Source organism: Etheostoma cragini, chromosome 8, assembly GCF_013103735.1.
Source record: "Etheostoma cragini isolate CJK2018 chromosome 8, CSU_Ecrag_1.0, whole genome shotgun sequence".
Lineage (NCBI taxonomy): Eukaryota > Metazoa > Chordata > Actinopteri > Perciformes > Percidae > Etheostoma > Etheostoma cragini.
In genome coordinates, this window is record NC_048414.1 from 8526828 (window position 1) to 8544972 (window position 18145).

Genomic DNA, 18145 nt, shown 5'->3' on the forward strand with positions numbered 1-18145 from the left:
GTGTCACAGTACACACACGTAGAGACATTTTTGTGTTTGGCTCCCCATAAGGACATGAGTGTCCAGGGACCACACACACTCACCAACAGGGGCAGCGTGCTTGTTAACATTTCCATAATTAAGAGCATGTGCTTTGATGACTAACAGACACTGCTGCATATACCAACGTGCAAAAGCTTGTTGTGTGTGCATGTAAACACACACATCTGCATCCAGGGACATGAGAGCAAATTCAGGAATGCTACGGAGCTAGCAATCTTTGACTTATCTTTGCGGCATGCTTCAGATATTTGGAGATTCCTGCCCTGACTGGAATCCATGGATGGGGTCTTAGAGATTGGGGGGCTTTACTTAGAAGACCCATGCTTGGGCTGTTTGTAAAAATTGAGGAAGCTATAGAAATGGAGGGAGGGCTCCCTTAATTAGAGTTACAAACTATTGTATTAGTGGTGACCTAAGGCAATATTTTGATAATACAAGAAGCTGAAATAAGCTTCTTACGCAGTGTGTCTTGCCCTAAGGGACAGAATGTGGAGCTTGTACAGTTAACCCAAAGGAGCTGAATGTTAAATTGCTGCTTATTTGCATCGAGAGAAAGTAGTTCATGCATCTGATCAGGATGCCTCCCAGACACCTCTGTGTAGAGGTATTCTGGGCACGTACAACTGGGGGGAAACCCTAGACAGACCCAGAACTTGTTGGTGGTTACATACGTATAACATCTGGCAAGTGAATACTTCAGGTTTCCCCAGGAGAAGCTGGAAGATGAGGCAAGGCAGGAGGATAGGATGGGTGATCTTTCTCTCTGGCATTTTTGGGGTGGTAGGAGGAATACACAGAAAGTGCAAACTGTGTGGCAATGCACATTAAGGTAACTCTTCCTCCTGATTCCACACTCATTCGTGCACAAACCAAGTAGAAATGCAGAAATTATGCAATTTCGCAGGAGACAGAAGGTAGGGGAGAAAAATTAACATTTCTAGACAAATGTGTATGCAGGTAAATTACCATTGGCCCCATAGTCAATAAATATTTAAGATATATCAAATGTGTTTGGAAAAAAGCGCCATGAACCATATCACCTTTTACTGCACACTGACAAATTGATATAAACCAAAATAAGTCCAACTCAAAACACACAGTGTCCCTCACTACTCTTTCTCTCTGCTTACGTACAAATCTTAATCTAATTATATGGGGCACTTTAGTCTCCTCCATTTCCTAAGATACGTACATACATATATATAAGTACATATGTATACATATAGAGAGAGAGAGATAGAGAGAGAGAGAGAGATAGAGAGTGGCTGTATGGGATTGAGCTAATAGTAGTTTCAATATCATCACTATTGCAACTGCACTGCTCACAAAGTGAGTTTGAATGAGCTGGAGTTTTTCCTTTACTCATCCTTTACAGTCTGGTTGTCCGAGCCATCTACCAGCAGCAAGGCAAACAAGCCTCAATCATGCAGCAAAGTGAAAGTCAATATATTCATGAATGGATTTGAGTGAGATGCCCAAGGCCTATAAAAATAATGGAGTGTGTAACATTATTCCCGGCACCCCAAATGGAAACAGCCTTAAGGGGGAAATATCTAGCATAAGACAGCTCCACTAATCTATCTACAGCGGGGAACGCAGGGCAAAGAGGGTGCAACGCGAACACTTACCTGCATTGGAAGACCCGCAGCCAAGTTTAGAATATTACAAAGCTTTGCCTCATTACTATTCTCTAAGCCTCCCTCATGCTGCATGGATTTGAGTGCATCTTTGCACATGTGTGATTGTGTGTGTGGTAAAATATGTTTTTTCTTCTTCCCAAGTGAACTCATTCTCACACAGCTCTTTCATCTGCATACATTAGGATCCTCTGTGCACTTGCAAACTAAGGGCTCCAGTGCTTATCTCCAAAGATAGAACACAGGAACAGTGTGTACTGTGTCAGGGAAGTACCACTCCAAAACTGAATTGGATTGTCCATATTTTACATGTATTTATGAGTTCACTCCAGCTCATGGAAAAACTTGTTTCCACACAGTGTGTTCAAGCTGAAATAGACGAATTGACAAATGTGTAAAAATAAAAATAAATAAAAAAGGTCAAAGGACTCTTTAGTCAAAAAAACTTCACATTGGAATCAAATGTGCTCACTTCAGAAACAGGCTTGACTGCATTGTGCAATAAAGCATACTTCAAAACCTGGTCTCTTGAGTTAGGTTGTCTTTTAGAGTCAGTGTCAGGAAGGCCAAGGATGACAGAGTTTTCACAAAAAGAACTTCAGTCACAAACACAAGGACACATTCTGTCATCATCCATCTTGTTTTAACAACATTTTCTTTTATTTTCCTGTTCTTGTTGACATGTGTGTGTGTCTTCTTCGCCTTACTTGAGCTTCTTGTTCAAGTCTACAGGGTGACAAGAACATTTAATTTATTCTTTTGTGCACACAACAGGAACACTGAGTAGCCACACTACTCGTACACACTGCAGTGGAGGCCCGTGTCAGTTGCCTTGTGGAATATTTCGGTGGGTAATACAATACTGAAAAATACATAACAATGTTGAAAAAATTAAGTTTATATGAAGACAATAACACGTTGCATTCCGCCTGTTACTATCCGCGTTGAACCACAGTAAAGAGATAACTTAAAACAAATTGGTTTTTCAGTCACATGCCCACTGTGAAGCAGTTTGACTGTTTTTAAGGCCCCTGTGACTGAAATAAGTAAATGGTGCACTGAAAACAATAGGTGTGTGACAACAGTGGAAAAAGGGAGAGGCACAAAGAAAAAGTAAAATTGTTTTTCCTTGCCTCTGTGGCCCAGTGCATGCTCTTGGTGGGAATCGTTGGGTTTCTGTAAATAGCATCACAGAGTACGGTCTAGACCTGCTCTTTTATGAATAGCGCACTGAGATAACTGTTTTTGTGATTTGGCGCCTAATAAATCAATTTTAATTTGAATTGAATTGATTGAACATAATGAATCGTAGGCAAGAATAGAGATGGTTTTCCTGTGTCCTTTGTGACTCAGTGGATCATTTGATTTTGTTTCATGTGTGTCTTAAAACATGACCATGTCATGCAACCTCTCAACAGGAATAAAAACTACATTATATAACATGGTTTCTCTGACATGCTTTTTTCCCGCATGTCCTCTATTCTCCCTCACTCTTTTATCTGTCACTCTTCTCTAACTAGGTCATCCCACCTCAACTCCAAAACACTCAAGTCATATCACTAGCTATCTCCATATCTCCATCTCTGCTCTGTTTCATGGGAAGAGCTGCTCTTTGGTATTTCATGGTTCCCACTCAGCAGGAAACCAGTGGAGTGTCTTCTTTAATGCTTGTATTTCGTGACTTTATGTTTCCTGCACCTTCGGACTGCGTTGTGGCTAATGTGAGAGTAAATCGGTACTTGTGAGGAGCCTACAAAGGGACTGAGAGATACATACAGCATACTGATTACCCACAATCGTCCTCTCCCTTTGTATCTGTATAACCCAGTCCACCCTATTTAATTTTATTAAAACAATTTTCCACATCCATTCTTTGATGATGCCCTTGTTCTAATTCAATCTGATAATATCCAAGTCCTTTTTTGTTTTCCTTTTCTGTCATGTTTCCCTTCTATCTTGCTTCTGCCCCTCAACTGTTGCCCTTTGAACATCAAACTTGATCAATACTTCAAGCACAGTCCTTCTCTCTTTCCTCTTTTTGCCCCTTTACTTACATCTGTGTTTTTCCTGTTTCACTTTTTTTCTTCCACAGTCTCATGCCATGTGTTGAATGAGAATAGAACACTTTTACATAGCAAAGCACTAAGAGACAGAGACCAAAAGGGAGAAGAGAAGAAAGTGTATCAACCCCCCACAGGGCAGCAGTGAGCGATAGGCACCCCCCTCTGAGCGATGTTCTGGGGTTGCTAGTCATTGCACCCTATCTGGTGTCAACACACTCCCTCTTTGCACTCCATAAGCTGCAAAACTGTCTGTGTGACAGCCTCAGTGTCACTAGCAGATTCTTGTTGGTCTCGCAGTCCCATCCTTTTATTTCTTCACACTAAATGGGATAGCTGCTCCTGATTTCATTAGTTGAAAATACATAATTAAGCACAATGTGTGTTTGTAGATTCCTTATTATGCTATGCTATTGTCAGGTGTTTTGTTCGAACAATGCCATTCTTATTACCTCCTCATTTTCTGTTTTTGTATTATGCATGCGGTAGCTCTTTTTGTGCATTTTATTGGGGTTTTGTAATTGCAGTTACTTGAATCACTTTGCTGCTCTATTGTGCTAGCTGTTTTCCCACAATGTCTGTATGACCTGCTTAGTGTAAAAGGTAGTTTAATTAATTTGATTTGAATAGCACATGAGTATAGCCGAGTGCTGCTTTCAAGTTATAATAAACAACGTTTAGCCGTCAAATACACAGTTCTTTTCTATTTACTTGTCCTGAAATGTGTTGGTGTCGAGCATAAAGGGTTTACTAACGTCTCCTAGGAGGGACATTATTCCTTTCTCACTCATTTTGCCAGCTGAGCATTTCCCACACAGAAGGTGTTATCACTCCAGAAACACAGTGCAGTTCTTGACTGTATCGCATTTGTCAGCTTATTGATGTCAATAGATGAGGTTTAGTACAGTGATACTTTTTAATTAACATTGTTTACATTCATCTTGCATCCATCTTGCATTGATCTTGCAAACAAGGCATCTAGTGGCCAAGAAGACAATTCCCTGTCCCCTAAAACTAAAAGCAACATATCGACCTTCACATCCCTTATCAGCTCACTTCACGCACACATACTAACCCCCCCACCCCACCCACATACACACACACACCTCCCTCCTGACCCAGCTAATCCTTAATTACCATGTCTAATTACGCCCTGACAGCAGAGGTCAATCAACTAATTACAGAATCACAAGAAGAAAGGAAAAAGGAACAGAGGACCAGTCAGTCAGAGACCTCACAGCCATGATTAACACCTGGAAATCACCATCATCTCTTTATGCACACATACGTACTGACCACCTCTTAACCTACACTTCAACTGAATTACAAAATTCACAATGTACTCCCTTAAAGGCATGTGCATCCTTAAGGAGCAGAACTATTCCTTTACGTAGTCATACACACATGCATGTCAGGCTCTCAGTCACATGATACAGTTAGTGCATGGACAGTAAAGGCTATGCTCCGTGACAGGAGATTCCCCCATATTGCAGCGTGCCTTCGGGCCTCTCACTCACAACTGTCACTTCCAGCCTCGTCTCGCATCGATCTACAGCTGGAGACCCCAGCTGGGTACAGTTCAGGTCAATCTGGCTATGTGTGTTTGGTTGTGAGCGGTGTGTCGGGTAATCATGTATGTTTTTTTTTTGTGTTATTTGAGTGTATGGTTTTGTGAATGTGTAATAATCTGTGTATGTTTATATATGTGTGTGCACATATAGTATATGCTAGAGAGCGTACACAGTATCATGTGTATGAGTGTCTTGGGTTAGGTTAAGGGCCCGATCGATATGTGTTGAAGTATCTCGTATTTTATAGCCGCATCAATACTAGGATCAGTGTCTTAATCAGCAATGTGTATCTTGCCTGGAAACAGTGTCTCCAGGGAAATGCTGTTTGGAACGCCATCACGGCTTTGACGTGTGCAGTCTCATAATCCCCCCACGTCCTATCATCAATGTTACATTTATGTACAGTGAAGCAAGCAACTAGGATGCAGCATTTTTCAGACCATAGACGTTTTTTTTGCTCCTCAGAAATGCTGTCTACGTGATGTAACTTTACAGATATTCTCTATTTATAATTAATTTACAATTTCATCTTCAGTGCAGTGTTTGCTCCTACAGGCTTGTTGGCAGTGTTGTCAGTTAGTTAGCTTGTCAGAGTTTCATGAGCTGCCTTACATTGAGAAGATCAAAAGCTGGAAAAAAGGGGCAAAATGAGGGCTGTGGTTTTCTACAGTCATAGTGAGAAAGTAACCCGGCATATTCTTGTCTTTACTTGTCGCTGCGAATTCAAAGGGTAAGGCTGGCAATATTTTATGGTTTTGTTATTGTCAACAAATCCCATGAAAACTATAAAACTAGCAATGTGTTAGTATTGTAATACTTTTTGACTTCCTTCCCATTTTCTGTGGCTCTCAACCCCAATCACTCAGTTCTTCTTTTCAAAAAGTACAGTATTTACATTACAATGTTACTGAAACAGTAGTGCATTTGTTGGAGACATTGTTTAGCTGTGGATTTGGTGTGCTAGTTAGTTACAGCAGCAGGATCCACTTAAATTGAACCAAAGTGCCTACGTTTATTATAATGAAGAAACATGTAGCTTATTGCAATGGTGTGGCTCAATGTTGTTGATAATGTAATGTAATGTAGTTTTAGATAACAACCGAGGTCTGTAACATAGAAGAATAATCTAGGCCTACACAGGCAATAGTTGAGATGGCTATCAGTGGCTAGTCAGTGATACATGTTGTGATTGGCAGCAGGTGAGAAAGAGGGCGGGCACACACGCAGTGGAACCGAGCGAGCAAAGAGGAGTGAAGAATGAAAAGTTAGTCTGCAGCTCGCTGAGTGTGTGAGTAAATTTTAGTCAGTGGGCCTAAGCCTGGACGACGAACCTGTTTGTGTGTGTATCTGCAGTCAGTTAGGCTAACATTACTGAAAATGTGTTGCACTTAGCCGCGTTAGCTTGCTGAAGAAATGATGCTAACTGTTTGGCGAAACTACAGGCTGTTAGCTAGGTGTGTAGCATCGGCTAGCAGTAATTTTAGCTGTTTAAGTTCGCTAGTAGACGAACCACGGATGATGTTAGAGCCAATGCTGGATTTTAGGTCATGTAGACCCCACGGTGACCTGGAAGCTGGATGGGACATCTGATGAACACGTGTTGGACTGTTAACGGGTTACTACAAGGTCAGAGAGCGCCATTGGTGACCGGGGAAAAGCTGTTGAGTGCCGCTGAGGAAGATTTTCAGCGTCCGTTGCCCCCTGCTACTTCAGATTTCCTTGACGGAAGTCGTTTCTCCTGGGCCGAAACAGAACTGTAAGTTGATTTTTGTATTTGTCTTTACACTGTCTGAGTGAAGAGGATTGTAACGTCACTATTGGTCGTATGCACCCCAGCCGTGTGTGTGTGTGTGTGCGCGTGTGTGCGTGTGTGTGTGTGTGTGTGTGTGCACTTAGCATCGCTGCATATACAATTATAAGATATCATATATAGATATATAGATATATATATATAGAGAGAGAGAGTTTTCATTTGTTTTGGCAGCTTCTAATACTTAGTTTTTTGTTCTTTCATGGTTAGGCTTTTTCAATTGAGGGCTTGTTTTTTCCCTTGCATTTAGCATATGTGTTGCATATTTTAAACGAAAGCCGCTGCACACACCTGTAGACAGCTTGATTGATTTAAATAGGAGGGTATCTTTAAGGTCAGACTTTTGTGAGATAGAAGACTGAAAACGCTTTCTGTGCCGACACATGAACTTAGGGGGAGGTTGTGATTTCCAATGCTGTCTGCATTTATTACATAATTTGTCTCAGATTTTACATGTTTGTCTGTAAAATCACGTCCGGCTTGCATTACATTTTTTTCCTATTCTGTTATCTTTTCTACTCCGTTCCCCCCTCCCTGCAGTGAAGAAGTGCATTAGGGGAGATTAATAGAAGGTAGTCATGTTACAAATCATCAGCTGTGCATTTCCCTATTCATCCTCCACCACTAGCTTACTCCTCACCACCCTATCCTACCCATCTCATCGCGCTCTCTCTCTCTTTCTCTCTCTCTCTCTCTTTCTCTCTTGCTCTCTTTCTCACTTCCCTTCTCTCATAAACAGCAAAGTGGTCAGATTGCAGGCCAACCTAAAAGAGCACACCATTTATCTACCTCTGAATGCTGGAAACCTGCCACAGGTGCAGTGGAGCACAATAAGTCTTTCTCTCACAAATGCACACGCTTTCACTTGCTGCAGAGGGTGTGTTTTAACCTGTGCCATCATTTGGATGCAGGTGAGATATATAGTGACGCTGGGCAACCTTTTAAACTGGCTCCATAGACGGTCCTAATCCAACACTCTCCTTTTGGTCCAGCCAAACTGCATCTCTTATCACACCCCTATCTCTTTCACTCACTCACTCACTCACTCACTCACTCACTCACTCACTCACTCACTCACTATCTGTCATCCTTTGTCTTTTTCTTCACCCCTTTCTAATGCTCTTCTTGCTTTTGGTTTAGCTCCTCTCTCTCTCCCTTTCTTCAAACCCATCTCCGCCCCCTGTCTTTGCTTTCCTGTGCCAGTGTGCTGCTTGTATTTGTTGTCTTAGCAGCCCTCCTCAGCTGGGTTTTTGTATTGGCTGTAAAAAGTAGCTCTGTGCCACTTGTGTCAGCTTGCACTCTTTTCCTTCTGTCTCACGTCACACACTGAGTTCTTAATGCATTTACAGCCCTACCGCTGGGAGGCAAGTAGGTGTTTGCTCTGATGTGCGTGTTCATGAGTGCGTCTTGTGTATCTTTTGTGTTCAGTGTGTTTGTTGAATAGGGGTGTTACGATTCTCCAAATCCTCGAATTGATCACATTTCTGTAAGGTCACGGTTCGATTTTGACATTTTTATTTTTTATTTTTTTAAAAGCACAGGTTGCTATGCCTTTTTAGACAAGGCTTTTATGCAACATAATATCTGATCTTTGTTCCCAATGTACCACACTACGATGTCAAATTTTAATACATTTATTAACAACATAATGTAATAATAACTTATGTCTTCAGTCAATTGGAAACTTAAGCAAAACAAGCGGCCATCTAGTTTCTCTTTTGTAACTGCAGTCTTCACAGAAGACGACGTTCAACTTCACAAAAACAGCAACGTGGTCTTCGCTGAACAATTAAGTGTCTTAACAAACTTTTTCCGAAGGTAGAAAGAAAGAAATAGAAATCTTTAGCCATTTTTTTTACCTTATAATTATAACTTATTTCTATCTCAGGCCTTGTCCCGCTGTTTCTGCTACCTACACCGGCCCCGCACTCTGTCCCTTCTTGCCTTCTACCGGCCTGCACACTGTGCACAGCGCTGTTGCACGTGAGGGGAGGGGCTGCACCTCTGCCCCTCAGTCACAGAACAGAGGGAGAGGTGACTGTTTTGGCTGCCACAGTAGAGAAATACCTTGCATGCTCGCTGGACAATACTGGCGTCTTTTCTACAGAAAGTCGCCAGACAAAGTCTCTAAATTGGCCACGCAGGCCCGTACGCTCCGTTGTGTGCAGCTGGTCTTCTTCTGCTACTGTTTGTGTAGTAATCTAGCTCATTAGCGCCTCCACATGAGATGTGGCTTAATGCAAGCTAGACGTGTGTGTTTATTCCGCTTGTCAAGCTGACCGGACGTGACATGGGGGCGTTGCAGAATGGACAATTCATAATTTGAGATTATGACTTAATTTTGGTCAATTTTACACCTTTTTGTTGATGTGCTTGCGAATGCATGAGCCTCTCATCCCCACGTTGACATATTCATGACTGAGTCGGAATTTCACTGTGATGTTATGGCTGCTGGTGACAGTTGTTGATATGAGTCCAGTGCTTCCTAACTGCCAGATGAACAATGATTTAGGTATTTACCTGCTAATCTAGCTCGATGACATGCAATAAATCAACACAGGTCGGACTCAAACCCTGGACCTCTGCGTCCAGGCATTAACCTCCTATGCATATTGGCACATGCTCTACCAACTGAACCAACCTGGCCACCTATTATTCACTCTTAAGAGGCTTTATTTACAGGCTTGTGTGTGTCTGCAAGCAAATAAAAATAACTCTTTTTAGCCAAATTAATGTTCTCTTTACTTTTATTCATAATTCATAGATTATTTACCTATTGTTTTAGTGTTTTCATTCCTGTTACTTTTTAAAAAGATTTAAAAAAAAAAAAGTTCTTTGATAACATGGTGGAAAAGGTTGTTTTTGCGGTACCTTTTGATACGTGATTATTTTCCCAAAACATTCCTCAATCTGGTCCGCAGATTTGTACTTTGATCCAGTTGCGTTCAGCGGGTGGCCCTCTGTAAAACTGTGGTTCCTGGGGTGAATTCCTAGCAGTAGTATATCTGAAAGCCTGTCTGGCTGATGAAAGAAAGTGATGAAATGATGTGATGGCTCTTCCCTTGATGAACTCACAACTAAATTATGACCTGACGCAACCAGCCTGCTTATAACTGATTGAATGATTGACAGGCCAGGACATGCAGTCTCTTATCAATAGCACACACTGACAGAGACGGACACTCGGAGACCATTTCACAGGGAACGCGTGTCAACAATGTTTTTGGGAAGAATTGTGTTGGCTGTGTGAAAGAAAGTAATTCATCTTTTTCAGGAAAGTATGTAAAGATTTATTTTTCCTTCATAAGAAGTGGGCATTAAGAGCCTTAGTTACCAGACATATAATGGTCCTTATTTCTTGTAAAAAAAAGAAAGTAAATAAGTGAAATAGCTTTAGACGTCATATAAGACATGTTTAAGGTGATTTGAAGCATTGTTCATGTGGATTTTAAAGTGTTTTGAAAAGTGTTAAGTGGAGAACAGAATTTGGTGCGGTAGTATCAGCACCCCAGCTCAGCTTCTGTGTGCTATACTGTGTAATGAGAGGTCAATGTGTGAAGACTTTGGTATGCAGGCAAATGGAGAGCAGCAGAGTGGGGTGGACAGGGTTGCAGTTGATGGGGATTTCCTTGCAGTGGTTAAGGATACTACTGGCCAGATTACCTGCTAATAAACTGGCTCAGAATTATGTAATAACATCATTATATAACTGTGTGTCACATCTGAGCTGTGGCACAGACAGTGTACATTTGCACTGGGGATGTTTGAAGATGCCATTTGTGTTTGTTCAACCACAGTGGTAAAACAGCAGAAAAAAAACAACAATCACAAATAAGCAAGAAAGGCTTCCAAGACCTCTGTAGCTCCTTCTCATATCTACATGAGGCTATAAATACAATACTATTAACAATACTTTAAGTTTCAAGGCTACTTTAGTTATGAGGCTACTAGCACAGCAATCCTGAAACTCAGACCAAACTATTGGTGATTGAGTTGCATTGTGGGTAAGGTAAGTGCCAGGTTTGGACAATGAAGATGTTGTTGAGTGCAATGCTAAATCAGTGGACATCAACCCCTATCCCTAAGTTGGTTCTGCAAGGACAGAGTAACAGGGAATGACAGGTAGTACGATAACCTTAATTGGAGTATATACAAATTCTTTAAGCTTGGGACTGTTAATTAGCCTGATAAGTTTGAGTTGTTTTGATTTACCAAACGTCAGTCATCACAATTAGACTTTAAAATTAGGTGTTTCTGTTATTCCAATTGAGTCTAAAGTAGTCAGCTAACTTGTACTCCAAAGTCCACTTGCATAACCTTTCTAGGGCTGTCATAAAACCATACATTTAGTAGTCGATACCAATACCAGTGAAATTCCACGGTTCTCGATACACAATTCGACACCATGGTAAAATACAAAACCATAAAACCCATGTCCTCCATTTTATATTGTATTTCAGGATAAGGATTTTTCACGTTCTTATATTCTTCGGACTCAAACACGTGTAGTCGTATATGCTCACTTTGTCAGTTCCAAATATTTGCATCCCCGGTACCTACGGTACTACTGTTACTACTGTGGAAAATCGAGTACAATGCACATAACATCATGGCTGCGTATGCATCTGTCCGGACGCTGGATCTATGTCTGAGCCTCTCTGACGAGTGAACTCTCTTTGTCTGTTGATGGTTAATTATCAGCTGGCAAGGGTTTGCCATCGGTCAGCGAAAAACATCTACATTTTCATCCCCACTAGCTACTAAGTACACACACCTTGAATTTAGTTATTTTCCACCACTGCACACCAGAGCAGCACTATCTAACAATAAGGGTAAGTGGGCCACCAGAGAGGCCAGAATTGACCAGTCAGTCCTTGGGTTGGACCATGAACCATAAAACAGGAAATATCTGGCTGATTAAAGGTTTTGGAAACAAAGGGCACTTTGGCACTCGGAGCACATTTACACAGGCTCTGCTCTCTGATGGAGCTCTGAAGGCTGAACCCATCCACTCACCTTAACCATGCTGATAGTTTGCGAGTGTGTGTTCTGTCAATCACAGTCTGCCCAATAAACTGTCCTTTTTCCAATGGCAACTACAAGAACATATCTAAGGATAAATATGTCACACTTTCCTACATTATTTTTTGGGATTGGATTCAATTAAACCCCAGTAAATAAATTGTTTTATCATTTTACCAAGTTTGAAGGATAACAATTTTTTTTTTCTCCCAAAAAGTGCTTTCATTAATTGGAAAGTGGCCTGAGTTGTATTTTGTGAAGACAAGTAGTCTGGGGCATTGGGGAGAAGCAACAATCCTGCTGTACTGAACAGATGTTCAGAGGACAGGAATTTTTCATCCACTACCAGGCAAACAAGCTGTGTATTATCAGAGCAGAGCAACAGACCCATGTGGATAAGAAAAAGCAAAGAATTGGCCTTACTAATGATAAATGAGTAATTAAAACAATTTGCAAGCAATTATTTCATTCTCTTCATAATAACATTTCTGTATTTCTGATTACAGTCATACTATGCACAAATGTTCTCTGAAAAACATCTGCTCTTGCCAGATATGGTATTTGCGTTTAGGGGACATCCGATGTGTCTAAGTTCCTTCCTTAGGCTATTTTGCAGCGGCACTGTGGATTTTTCCTGGTGCTTAGCGCCGCCATGGCGATTGTGATTGGTTTAAAGAAACGGCAATAAACCAGAGCACATTTTGTTGTCTTGTCTGTGTGGACTAGCCAGACCCTCCTCCGAAGCGCTGTGAAAGAAGGTCTGGCAAAGCGGGAATATTATTTCAGTAAACCAAAGAAAAAATCTTTTGGGGAATTAAATATGCATCTTTGGCAGTCATACAAAATATATAGTTAGTTTTATAAACTAGTAAATTCCTGTATAGCTTGTATCTTACAGTCGTGTGTGTGGTGTGTGTGTGTGTGTGTGTGTGTGCGCGTTTGCTTGCTTGCTCTGAGTGATTACCGTGTAGAGCAACATTACAGGCTCTCTTACCACAACGAATTAAGCCAGAGTGCTAGGCCCACAGGGAGAACTCTTCATCACAGGACCAGGGAGAAGATAAGAGTGCTACAACTCAATCACTATCTAGTCAGTTTAACAGGAGACAAAACTCAGTGTGACACATGCGAGCATTTAATTACCGAAAGATCCACAGGTAAAGGCAGGAAACAAACAACAACCTGAGGCTAGAGTCATAGAAAAAGTAGTAGAAAAAAGTAGAAAAAATATACAAGCATGGATAAAACTCCTAGTACATTATCGCAGGATTACCCGCGGGATTGCACCTAAATGTAATATTGTACTTATGATTAAATATGATATTAATACACTATATTGGAACTATTTTCTCCCACACTAATTCTATCTCTATCTGGGATGCGTTTTTAATGAAATACATGTTCAAACTTGCTGTATGTGTGCATGAGTATTTCCACCGACCAGTTTGTTTGTGGTTGTTACCATGGTGAATCGTAGTATCATGGCTCCATTCATGCTGCCTTTTCATTGTGGTGGTGAACGCGCTTAACTCTGAGTGAACCTACGCAGAGTCGATTGAACAAACTCAAATCAGCTGTTCTGGAACCAAAAACTCAGTTTCCCATCTCAGGGTAAATCAACACAGAGGTCAGTGTTAGACTCTGAGTTTGTTAAACCTCCTTCCTGAAATGGACGCCAGGACAGAAAGTTGTCTGCACAAACAGACACACATATTTGACACAGTTAAATGCACATGCCATAAATCATATCTACCGTTTTGTCTCTCACTCTGCATGCTTGAACCTTTGTATTTCTCCCTCCCAGAAACTCATGCGTGTGAGCACACAAACACCTCTAGAACCCCATGCTGTGATTACTGCCTACAATCATGCGGTCATGCTGGTGAATTGAACGGTCAACCCAGTAGATACGTTTTCCGTTTGGGACATGAAAGGCATGGACAAACAGCATGTTGCCGAGCTTATAGTGCGCCCACAGCCCTACAACCAGGACCTCTGCTTGGAATCCCAGCGGGAGACCCTCCCCTTAAGCCGGAGCCCCCTCGGAGATGTACAATCAATAGCAGCAGACGATCAAGGCCTGGTGGAGAAAATAGATCAGATTGATGAAGCCAAGCTGTTTCCTCTGTTCGGAGACAAGGATGGGGACCAGCATGGCTAAATCTGCTCCTCAACAGATTTAATAATGTTAGTCATTCTTTATTACTGAGTTCTGTTTGTTGTCCGTGATGATTGTCCAGGTATTTTTAGCGTGATTGTTTTGACCACTGTTGTCAGTGCTGGGCTAACCCATGATTAAATTAATCACATAATGTTAGTTGTATTGATAGACGACTAATCTTATGCTAATTTAGCCCGTCTGTCTCCCTTACTCCCCGCAAAATAGACTTCAGTCGGGATGAGAGCAGACAACAGCCACAGTTGGCTCCCAGCCAGCGACTACTGCAACTCAAACTCAACCAGCACAAACCCCAGCGCTGGGTGCTAACGACACTACAGTCAGCGATAGAAAGTTTAATAATTTATTGGGAAGCAGACCATATCAGACCCATGGTGAAAGAACCTTTCGGCCATCTTGGTTTCTGTGGTCTGCCGCGGAGATGACGCCCTCCACCCCCCCCCCCCCCCCCCCCCCCATCCCCCGAAGTAATTCTCACAGTTCTAGAATGCATTCCACCGCAATGTACCGATAAATTCTCCCGCTGGCGGCTGACTTAATGCGAGCTTGTCCTTATTGCCGCAGAATGGCAGCCGCATAGTAACAATCTCGTTTTACAGTAAGATGGAATGGGTTTCTGAAAAGTTATTAGGTGATGAATAGCCAATACAGTAACCACATTTGTGTATATATTTGATCAGCACTGCCTAGTTTTACGGTTTAATATGAATTTGAGAAAGAGAGAGAGAAAGGGGTGGCTGTCTCTTTTGATCCTCTTTTATATTCTTTGTCAGTATGCAGAAGTACAGTCTGTAGTTCAAGCAACAGCCCTAGGACCAGCAGCAAACCTCCATTTTTGTTTGTTTTACAGTCCCTCCAGGATTTTGTGATGCCTAAATTTTGGCAAATCACCGCAGCTTTAACCAATCCCGGTACCACGTGCCAGACTTTGTGTCAGTATCATGATCAGTATGGGACACAGAGCCATTGACCAAGCGGGAGTGAGAACGGGTTGACGTCACCGTACGTCGCAGAATGTACAGCGTAAGACATTTCAGACCATCCTGCCAACCTGTATACATTTTAACATCAATGTACGTAACGATTTTTCAATGTTGTTTCAATCCTGGCGGCTCTGAGCAGCAGGCGGGTCTGCTCAGTTCCTCCTGCAACTGACGTGCACGCACACCTGAGATGGGATCACCTAAATTGAGGACACCTACGCTTGTTATTGTAAGTGCAATGATATATTGAAGTCCAATAAGTACTTTTATTAAACCGGATGAATGTGTGTCCTAGGGCTGGAGGGGAAATTAACTCGCAATGTAAAGATCAACAAGCCACAAACATGTTCAAATTTGATTCATTCAATAAATTGTTTTCTGTCTTAAATCCACCAGCCATTTTCATTTGCAGCATCCTCAGCCTTAATGGTAAGGTTACTAGGAACACTCAGCTAGAGTAATTTTATTCTCTTCAAAACAGGTTTCCTTTTTATTTTTAAAGAACTATACAAACTTTCTGTCTCCCACAACTTTATTGCAACAAACATACATTTTTTTGTAATTTTTTACAAAGCTCCTGCAACCTCAGACATTTTGGGCTGCAACAATTTCAATAAAAGGCCGCAAAATTTTGGAGGGACTTGTTTTATTTGGATCTCCATTAGCTTCAGCATAAGCTAAAAGCTCTTCTTCCTGGGGTCCTTCATTCTGTTCTTGTGACAATACTGTGTGACAAAACATCACATTACACACACAGATTTCACATTTGAAAATACAAATTGTAATTAAATCCTAGAGTTAATGCAATTAATACAAAAGAAAATTTAAGAAATAAGATAACAAAACCCTGTAACAGACTATAATTTGGTATTCAATATTTAAATTCCTTAATTTTTTTTTTAAACCATACTGAGGGTTTTTTGTTGTTTGAGTCTTTGGGAGAGAGTTCCATTCACACATTGCTCTGTACCTAACTGCACATGGAATTGATTTTGTTTTCATTTTAGGTAAAATAAAACTACCTCCTACTCCATGCCTCGTTTAAAAATGATGTGTAATAGTGATGTGAATAAGGATGTTTTTGTATATAAAGTAAAAGATGTTTTGTATGTTATAACATTATGTAAAAAAAACAATAGCAATTACACACTATTTTTTACTTTAAACCATGAGAGGCTTTCATGCGTTTTATGAACATTTGATCTAAACTCACACAAGAGAGCCCCACCATTCATCATCCTACTGTATAGTTGAGTGACTTCATTTTTAGAACTACATATACCGTACTGCCATATCAGTTATACAGCTTGTCTTCCTACTGGTGAGACGTCATTCCAGGTGAAACACACTGATAGCGGCTCTACACACAGAATGACAGGCAGGGGAAATGAAGTGGAACTACAGATCAGAGTGAGGAGGATGCCCTCTGAAGGACAGATTTGTCAAGAGCCCCTGGACCCACATGCAGATAGATTGGAGGCAGTCTCATTAAAAATAATTGTCCTTGAAACGTATGGCCACCCAGACCCTGAGAAATAGGGTCCACAGTAAATCAGCCCCAGCGGTTGTTGTGTCGACAGCCTGGGAGAAGATTAAGCTGGTATCCTAGCATCAGGAGAAACCTGGATTTACTGCACAAAATAACAGTCACAGACCACATAAGTCAAGGTGTGTGTGTGTGATTGTGTGTGTGTGTGTGGGAATTATTACACACTGGGAATGAAACCAACACATTAACCTTTGCTGTGGAGGTTGAATATTGCAGATTCATTTTATACATCTTTGATTACAAAGATGCCATGACTTTTCTTTTACATATCAAAGTAACTCCATTGCTATTCTAAGACTTACAATAATAACATTGCGAGGGCCTGTGAGATGTCAGCAATATGAGCACACTAACATTTTTGGGACATAACAGCACAGTGCATGATGTCTTACTGTGCCCCGTGAAGGGTTGAGAGATGATAGTTTGACTCCAACTTCTGTCTCGTTCCAGACACTGATTACCCTCCGTGCACTTAAGTTAGAGCCCTAGCTAATTAGTACCAATGGTAATTAGCTGAGTCGTTAAAAGCCTTATAATCAACTTTTCTCCTTCACTCATTTGACTCCCTGCGGCTGTCAGGTCTCTGTGTTGGTTCCCTTTCCTCAGCAGGCAACATACATTAAACATGCTGTGTTACAGAGCGTATTTTTGTGAAATGGTGCCGCTGACTCAGTGAACCCAACAGCCTCCCAAGCACTCTGCAGTCTGTGCATTGCTTGACACTAAGGATTGCTGTCCATGGTGCTGAACGGTGGCAGGCTGTCGGTGCTAAAGGGACAGCTTAATGTCTAACGTGAGGTCTTTGAGGTTATTTCAACCTTATTTGACCGGACTGTAAAAAAAAAAAAAAAGAAGTATATTTTGTAAATAAATCTATTGACAAAATTGTTTTTTTTTTCACTGAGGCGGACAACACTAAAGCAGCAGCTGAATGATAAAATAAAGTAATACATAAAAAATTACAATTGACGCCCAGCTTTATCATACATTACTGAAGATAGTGTTTAAATTTGAAAACCTACCTCTGTGGGAGTTCAACTTCTCAGTAAATCAAAGAATGAACCGTACATTTCTTTCAAAGTCTCCCACTTTTCACTGTACTGCAAACATACATTTTTCCATGGACAGTAAACTTGATATTGCTTCTAACCACAGATTAATGGTTGTTTTTTCTAATTTAACTATGTATGTTGTACTTTTTATTTTTATTTTTTTTACTCTGAAGTTGCTAAAACCTGCTGGTGTTTCAATTCTGTCGGCTTTCTGCAGCGGGTGGGCCTGCTGCTTAGGCC